The following is a 9,777-nucleotide window of genomic DNA, read 5'->3' on the forward strand; positions in this document are numbered from 1 at the left end:
CAGAGTACACATGATACACTGCAGTGCTTTTATAGTAAAATAAAGTGAATGCTACATTGTGAAAAAAAAAAACAGTATTCCTTTTAGTGAGACTATATCATCCGTATTTTTCCTTTTAAAAATGTACCAATAAATACACATATTCACCTAGCCATAACTTTGTTCTAAATAAAATGATCCAAAAGTGAAAGCACAGGTGGTCAACATTTTTTCCTTCTGATAGAAACAAGCAGCTACCTTTATTTATTTGTAGGTGGAACTTTTGAGTATATTTCTCTTTAGACCTAATTATTTACTGAATGTATTTAAAGCAGGGAAAACAAGAAGCATATACAAATCTTTTTTGAAACTGCTTACTCTTGAAGGGCATAGACTTTTTTTTAATTGCTCATCAATGCTTTTCTTCTTGTATATAGAAACATTTTGAGAATGTAGTCTGTGGCTCAGTAAGATTTCCCATGTTTACTGACTTGCTGATTATTAAGAAGTATTTCACCCAGTTCAATTCTGATTCCATGAAAAGAGACATTTTGGAACAGGCAGAGTAAACAAAATCTTTAAAAGTGTGCTTTTTCAAAACCAGCATCCTGTTCTTTGAAGGAGAAATACAGTGATTTGTGGAAAAGACAGAAAAAGCTCCTCCAGTGAAACACAGAATAGCAGGTTCTGTGCAATCATTTTTTTACAAACCAGAAGGCTATTACATGCTGGTGATAACATAGCTCTAATGGTCTTCTGTAAGCTGTCTGGGTGGCTGGAAAACACTGAGGACAGTGTGATCACCATGCACCAATTTTAACTTTAATATCGTGGACCTCTTTTGGATCCCCAAGGAATTAGCCATTCAAAATTTCACCTTCCCCTTGCTGGTTACCAGGGAGCCATCATCTTGCCCCCTGTCATAAACCAGCTGAAGAAAATCTCTGCGTGGGTTCCTTTAGTGTTCTCTTTTAGTGAGAAACAAACAGAAAAAAACATAGCATTTTATTAAAGTTTTTTTAAAAAAACTCTTAGACTTCATTCACAAAGATTATAGAACCATAGAATCATAGATGACCACAGTGATTACCTAGTTTCAACCCCCCTGCTATGAGCAGGGTTCCCAGCCACCAGACTAGGCTGCCCAGAGCCACAGGACTGGCCTTGAATGCCTTCCGGGATGGGGCATCCACAACCACCTTGGGCAACCTGTTTCAGTGTGTCACCACCCTCTGTGTGAAAAACTTCCTCCTAATATCTAACGTAAACTTCCCCGTCTCAGTTTAAAATGATTCTCCCTTGTCCTATCACTATCTACCCTCATAAACAGCCGTTCCCCTTCTTGTTTATGTTCCCTTCAAGTATTAGAAGGCTGCAATGAGGTCTTCCTGGAGCCTTCTCTTCTGCAAGCTGAACTATCCCAGTTCCCTCAACCTTTCTTCACTGGAAAGGTGCTCCAACCCTCTGATCATCTTAGTGGCCTTCCTCTGCACCACCCCAGGCCTGGACGCAGTACTCCAGATGGGGCCTCACAAGAGGCAGGTAACGAGTGGCATCCCCCAGGGTCTGTCTCAGGTCCGGTGCTCTTTAACATCTTTATCAAAGACATCGATGACGGAATTGAGTGCATCCTCAGCAAGTTTGCTGACACCAAACTGAGTGGTGCGTTTGACACAGTGGAAGGAAGGGTTGGCATTCAGACAGACCTCGAGAGGCTGGAAAGGTGGGCCTGGGTGAACCTGATGAGGTTCAACACAGCAAAGTGCAAGGATTTGCACTTGGGCCAGAGGAATCCCAGGCATCCATACAGACTGGAAGGAGTGGTCCTTGAGAGCAGCCCTGCAGAGAAGGACCTGGGGGTCTTGATGGATGAAAAGCTTAACATGAGCCTCCAGTACAAGAAAGACAGCTCTTGGAGAGATTCCAGAGGAGAGCCACAAAGATGATCGGGGGACTGGAGCACCTCCTCTACAAAGACAGGCTGAGGCAGCTGGGCTTGTCCAGCCTGGAGAAAAGAAGGCTGTGGGGTGACCTCATTGCAGCCTTTCAGTACCTAAAGGGAGCCTACAAACAGGAGGGGAATCAATTCTTTGGAAGGGTTGATAACAGCAGGACAAGGGGAACTGGTTTTAAGTTGAGAGAGGGAAGATTTAGATTGGATGTCAGGGGGAAATTCTTTACAAAGAGAGTGGTGAGGTGCTGGAACAGGCTGCCCAGAGAGGTTGTGGATGCCCCGTCCTGGCTTCCCTTCCTTCCAATGTATCAACTGACTGCTCAGCTTGGTGTCATCTGTGAACTTGCTGAGCGTGCACTCAATGCCATCATCTTTATCAGTGATGAAGATCTGAAAAGCACCAGTCCCAAGATCAACTCCTGAGGGACACCACTTGTGACTGGCCTTCATCCTGACACAGAACCATTAATCACAACCCTCTGGCTGCGTTGAGCAAGCCAATTCATAATCCATCCAACAGTTCATCCTTCAAATCCACACTATTCCAATTTAGAGAGAAGGATGTGGTGAGGGACCATGTCAAAGGCCTTGCAGAAGTCCACAGAGATGACATCCACCACACTTCCCCCATCCACCAAAGTTGTCACTTCATCATAGAAAGCCACCAAGTTGGTCAGGCAAGATCTGCTCTTGGTGAAGCCATGCTGATCTCCACCCATAGCATGGAGATTGCTCCATGCCAATGATATCCCGAGACTACAAACAGTTTTGCCAGGCATTTTTGGTTCAAATTAAAATGTTAGTAGCACAAACATTAGAAGCAAACAAGCACAATTTGTAATGAAGTCACATTTTGAAGTTGTTGTTCAGTATTTATCCACTGAAAATTTGACGTTCAAAAAAACTTAAGAATTTGCACTAGTGTGTTTTTATATATAAGAGATAAAACAAGATGCTCTATTTCTTATATGCTTTATCCATAGTGCTAACAACATAGTTGCTTACAGTTAATGGTGTATTTCACGTGGAAAATTTTGCAATGAAATATTTGTTTGGTTTTTTTTTTCCTGATAATATTAAAAAAAAGTGTTCAGATTAAATCATCCTCAAGTTCTTACCTGTGCCTGCTTTTGTGTTTATGAATAGATTACTGTTCTCAAAGTAACTGGTCATGCATAACAAATTCAACATACACATGAATTTGTGTAGGATCCTGACCTTAAATAAGCTTTAACAATGTATTGTGCTATGGCAGTGTTTTTGGATGGAGTTTAAGCACATTTCTTGTGAGGTGTTGAGAATTCTCTACTTGGTTATTATCCCATGAGTGTTTTGTTATTATAAATAAGGCAGCTTGTAATGCATACAATCTTCGAATTAAAATCACTGAAAAGGAAGTGAAGTACACTAAAATATAAAAGTGTTTAAAGTCATAACGTATTCAATACCATATTTCAAAAATTTCCCATTGTACATTTCAGATTGCAACTACTGCAAATCTTCATTCAAAAGTTCCAATATTTTCAATTAAATTCCTCTTTTGGGAAATTAGAAGGCGTGTTCCATTAAATTCAGGTGAATTTTGCTATTGAATTGTTGAATTCTCAAATTTGTACCTAATTTTTCTAAATGTTCAAGGCTAGCATTTTAAACATTAAATACCTACCACCTGAGATAACAAAAACAGAAGCATTGGAAAGGAAAGGATGAAAATCACTTCTTAGGAATAGCATACAATGAGACTTACTTGCCCATATTTGCATTCTCTATCAGAACATAGTGTTACTTAACTAGGCTGGAAAGTTTTGGAAGACCTTTTCATGAGCGTAAGAAAAAAATTCAGTATTACAAGCAAATTAGACAGATGCTATGAGAGGTATTTTAGAAAAGGCTACTGGTCCTCTAGTCTGACAGTTTGAGGCCTGCTAAACCAGGTTCCAGACCATTCTTACAAGACTTTACACAATAATCACAAATTATCACAAATAATAATAAAAAAGACACGATCCCCCCCTATGAGGGGGTTGACTGGCCTTAATTCAGCTGCAAACACTTTCCAACTACATTTTGTAATGCATCAAAATGCAACTTATGTAGTGGGGGCCTAGTGCCTCTTTCTCTTCCAGCACACTCAGCTTCCATTGATTTCAGCATGGAACGAGGGGTGACAGCTTTTCCAGTAAAGGAAATTGTAAACATAACTTATTTTTCTGTTTGCTCAGTTCTATGTGATAGGTTAACAACAGGGCTTCCAAATGCAAGAAAACAAGAAAGTGTTCAGGGGCAAATATTGTCAGGCAAATTCTGCCTGCCCGGCTCTTTCAAATCTTCCCAGTGTGCCAAATTCTGCTTTTGATGTAATTGTGATTATAGTATTGTTTTCAATTTACGTGGGTATATTAGAGACAAGAATTTGTCCCACTGAGATTACTTTGTAGGCTGATAGAGCAGCCCATTGAGATTAGTAAAGACAGCAGAACTTGGCTCACAAGGGAAAAACCCTCAAGATTTATAGTCTAACTGAGAAAAGTGAGAGTGCATAGAATGCATAATTACACTATATATATATATAATATACACTACACACTATATATATTTTTTTAAAAAGGATGTTAAATATCTTTTTTTTCTGTGTTTCTGCATTTTATACGTAAAATTCAATAAAAATGCTGTGTTAAATACATAGTAAAATGAACGTCATTAAAAAATGACTGTGTCCTAAAGCACCCCACCCCCAAATACCGTTCATCACCATGGTGAGAGTGTATCTATCTGCTGTTTAGACTCTCTCTCTCAGCTCCCAGAGCAAAACACATTCCATGGGAAGCTGAATGATGGAATTTCAGTTACAGCATAATTTTTCAGCTGTTTAAAAACAGGCATATCATAGTATATGTTTTGCAGCTGTTGTGAAAGAGTAGAATTAACAGATGACTGATAATATCCCCCTAAGTCTGATCCTGAAAAGTGTTAAGTGTCCTGAATTTCTGCATTTTTGTTGAGGCCAGGGGGAGTCTAATGGTGCTGAGCATTTTGTGGTCAGAACAAGAGATCTTTCAGCACCTCTCAGACTAGGTCCAACAGCCAATAACGTCAAACTGATCCTACTGTCTTTAAATTAAGTCCAAGATGCATCAGAAAGAAACACGGTGCCAGGGAGATTTTCTGTGTGTTCGATGATTTGTGTGTATTTCTCTAGCACTAACTTGGATTGAGGGTGTCTTGGATCAACAGCAAGATGGAGAATAGAAAAGGCTTATTTTCTGCAATCCTGTAGAAAATAATTATCTGTATCAACTGCCATTACAATGGTTAAAAATGTCAAAAGTATTTTATTTGCAAAATATTTAAGCTATCTCTTCAAAAGAAATGAGGATTATCATCCTTACATCACTTCTTTAGAGCCAAAAAATATTGGAAAAAAATAAACCTGATACTTTTCATCTATCTAATAGATGGAATTTTTTCCTTCTTTAGGTGCCCCGAAGGAGCAACATCACAGCCAGATACATTTTCTAAGAACTGTAACTTCTTTACTGAGAACTGCAGGACTGTAAGTTTACTTCCACACAGGGCCAGCATGTCATCACTCTTCAACAGGAATCTTCCATTAGACTGACACAAGCTTCTTTTCACTTGTCAGTCACATCTTATCTCAGAGCTTACCAGGTCCCTCATTCTTCGTGTCTCACATAATCTCCTTGCTCCAGTAGATTTTTTGTTTGTTTTTAATTTGAATGTAAACATGCCATTGCTTTATTTAATGATTAAACTCTTTCCCATCTCACTTCAAGAACACTGTCTTGATTTGATTTGATTTGATACAGTGTTAAACGAAAACTGTTTTCATAGTGCCTAACTTCTTCTTATAGAACTTTATTTCTTCGAATGCCAAACTCCTTTAGAAGGTTTTTAGTGGGCTGTTAATAGAAAAGTGTGTAAAACCTCATTTTACACCACCTTGAATTGATATTTAACATCAGTTGGGGAAAACTGAGGGACTTTGTAAAATGTTTTCACGATACAAAAACATTTTCATTATCATGCATTTAAAACAAAACAAAACAAATTTATTGAAGAAGATGAATCTTCAAATAAATTTTGAGCCTACTTCCACAAATATAATTTCCTGAGTGATCTTTGGTTCCAGTAAAATTGCCAGTATGAAGGATACCTGCTGTCAACAAAGCTTGTAGAATTACAGAATGGCCAGAGTTGGAAGGGACCTCAAGGATCATGAATCTCCATCCCCCCTGCCATATAGAGAGCCACCAACCTCCACGTTAAATGCTAAACCAGGCTGCCCAGGGCCCCATCCAACCTGGCCTTGAACACCTCCAAGGACAGGGCATCCACAACCTCTCTGGGCGGCCTGTTCCAGCACCTCAGCACTCTCTGGGTAAAGAATTTCCCCCTGACATCCAACCTAAATCTCCCCTCCCTCAACTTAAAAAAAAAAAACAGACTCTTCAGTGCTGTTAAAAACTTTTTCATGAACTTTCTTATTATTTGCTTAAAAAGTAATTTGTTACTTGAGTAATTGTTTACTTGAAGTGACGTTCAAGTTCGTGCCATATGCCAGATCTTTCTGCTCCTTGTATCCATTCAGATCTGAGATTTTAGAATTATGACTAGAAAGATGAAAACAAACAGGAACTCAGTGGCTTTCCACAATCCAAAATTCGTATATTTGAAAATGGCTGTACCTTGTAAATCATGAACTTAAGAAAGTCAGTAAATATTTAATCATAAAATAATATATATGATGATGATAATAATAATAATAATAAAAGCATAATAATATATATAATAATGATAATAATAATAATAATGGATAATCTATGTAATATAATAGCATAACCTGATTCTGAAGAGATGCAATGAGGAACCAGTCAAATGAAAATCTGAGCACAGCAAAGGAAGCTAACAGAAAAGTGAAGGGAATCACACAGGTAACCAGATATCTCTGCGCTATTATTTACAGACAGGCAGGAGTGCTCATGATGGTTTATTCATTTAATGTCTACCAAAATAAACATTTCAGTATTTTCTTAAAGCCTTATTTATTCTGTAGCTTGTAACAATCTTTTTAAAGAACTCTCGAGAACTTCCCCTAAATATGGCATTTAATTCTAGGAAAAATGAAAAAAAAAGACATCTGTTACAAATACTACTACTGCCAGAAACCTTAACTGTCTAGACTAACTACAATGTTTTTTTCCACAGTTATACAGCTTCTATCTTTCTATGACTGTTTCTGTGTAAGATGTGTCAGTACAACTTTTCGTGAGAAAGAACTAATAAGGAGCAAAGGAAGAGAAGCAGAATTTTCAGTTGTTGCTCAGACTCCCACTCATTCTTTGTCTTGAAATTATGTTTCCAGAAATTGTGATGACAGTACAACTGCAATGTAACTGCTCTGCTCATTTTTTGTCACTGTCATTTGAAATCTGAGTTGGCACTTCAGGTGTGAACATTGAATGTTGCACTACTCAAAAATTATGAAGAAAGTCAGGACAATCTAATCTCAGAATGTTTAATACGTAATATGTCGAACACAGATTTAGCAAATAGCTTATGCTTTTTTCAGTGATAAGCTTTACTTGCATCAGTTCGAGAAATACTTAAACAATCTTTATTCCAGTCTTGTGCAACTTGACTACCAAAGTAACCAAAAAAAAAAAACCCAACAAAAAAACCTGTAGTTGAAGGAAAAATACTAAATGTTATTCACTTTATTTATTTATTTATAATTTAACACAATCCATTATTTCAATTTTTTTTTTTTTACCACAGCTGTGTCATCTTTATGATATTTTACGTACTGCGATTCATCTACTGATTTTAGACATACAGTAGAACTTCTAGCCCCATGTATCAGTCTAGAGTTATCAACAGTCAAATGCAAAAGCTGATGTTCAAATAAATTATTGCTGGCTACTAGCCGTTTAATCCACTACGATTGATGACTCAATGACAAAAGATGACAAAAGAAATGTTAGACCTCTGCACGTACAACACCTCTATTTACAGCCTAGAGGCTTCACCCCTGGACACTGCTTATTCTTTATTGGCAAAGCTAGAGAGCTAACAAACATGCAAAAAGGCTAAAAGATACAATCATTCTTACTTTCCTTTCTGCTATCCAGGCTCATCAAATAGATGTATTGTCAAATAACCCTATTATGAATTTGAGAAGCACATGGATACAAAAACAGCGTCTTGCACAAAATGATATCATTTCTGATTCAAAGAGGATGAGGTTCCTAAAGCAGGAGGGCACTCAGCCTCCCTAGGTTCACTGCCAAGCCTTTTTATATCAGAGACTGGTGGTCCTACTGACTGGTGCCAAACTGTGTGTGATGGTCTTGATACACTGCACTACCTGCTAGAGACTGAGCTGAGACCGCCAGACTAATTTTACGTAGTTCAGGTTTGAGACATTTTAAAACAATATTAACATACTTCATGTATTTTCTCTCCATGAAAAAAAAGCCATTGAGAGGCCAAAGCAGAACAGTTTCTGTAACATAAGGTAATCTTAAATATGATAAATGTAGGATCTGAGTATGACTTGTTGTCAATTACAAAATTTATTTCATATCAAATGAAACAAGTTTAATAAACCACTTAAGTGTTTTAAGGTATGCTTCTTACCAACATGAATTATGTATCTATCTGCAGCCAAATGTATGTGTTCTATTCCTCTGAATATTAAATACAAAAACTATGTTTAAATAATGTGAAGGGTCTGATTTAAAGCAACAAAAGCCAATAAATTCAAAGTATATGCTGGCAGTCCATCTTTAACTCACACAAATTGTTTCAAACAGGTATAATGGCATGAATTACACCATTCTTACATTTATGTTTCTACTTCCACATTTGAATTTCCCAGGCTTTCTCAGCCTAAGTCTCTCTATGAGTGTCTTCAAAAGAGTTCTTAAATTAAATTTACTGGAGTTGCTTTTTTTTTTTTTTTGAGGCAAATATGTGCCTTACAGACAAATAAAAAATTAACAAAAATTAATGTTTTTTTTTCTTCATCTGAGGGTGGAATGGCTCATTTCCATCTCAACATGGAACTGTTTTAGTTTATCTGCTTAACATACAATCAGAAGCTCTAAAATATTTAATAAACATTCTCTTATCTTTACATTATTTACACAAAAGACTGAAATTGTTCACTCAGAGCTTTTCTGAGTGATCTCCATTTATCACAGAACTGGCCAGATATTTAGGATGCTTATTTACATAGAACCTTAACACTAAGGATAATAACAAAATGAAGGTCTGCAGTGTTCAGGTTTCAACTACTGAGTTTGGTTTTAGCTGCTTTGCTGTTTCTGCCATTTTTTCACTTAAATAATAATAGGGCTTTAAGAGCCCAATCCAAATTCTACTGAAACAAGTTTTTGTCAGAGAGTTCAATGAAGTATAATTCGATGAAACCTGAGGAACACAAAGGAGAGGTGTGATTTTCATACCTGCACACAATACTGCTATTCACGAAGTACCTGCAGGTGCTCAGTGAGAGGTGAGAATGAAGCAAGATAGAGGTCAGCAATGTGATATCTTAGTATAGCAAGTAAATGCAAATCTTAACTATAAACAGTCATGCCATACAAACACAATAAATGCTGTAAGAATATGAAGGCAAGAATATGAGTTATAGCTAAGTGGTGAGCATAGCATTCATTTATTTATTAAAAAGTTGTATAGAACATAGCATAAAAATCTCAGATGGGAAATGGAGAAAAAACAGGGCTGTAGTACCAGCTTCGATAGCAATGCAGGTTTTTTAGAAGAGTCACTAAATCTTTCGTCCTTTAAAATTTCTCCAA

The sequence above is a fragment of the Centrocercus urophasianus genome, unplaced genomic scaffold, assembly GCF_019232065.1.
Source record: "Centrocercus urophasianus isolate 14NV4802_14NV808 unplaced genomic scaffold, USGS_Curo_1.0 seq_27, whole genome shotgun sequence".
Lineage (NCBI taxonomy): Eukaryota > Metazoa > Chordata > Aves > Galliformes > Phasianidae > Centrocercus > Centrocercus urophasianus.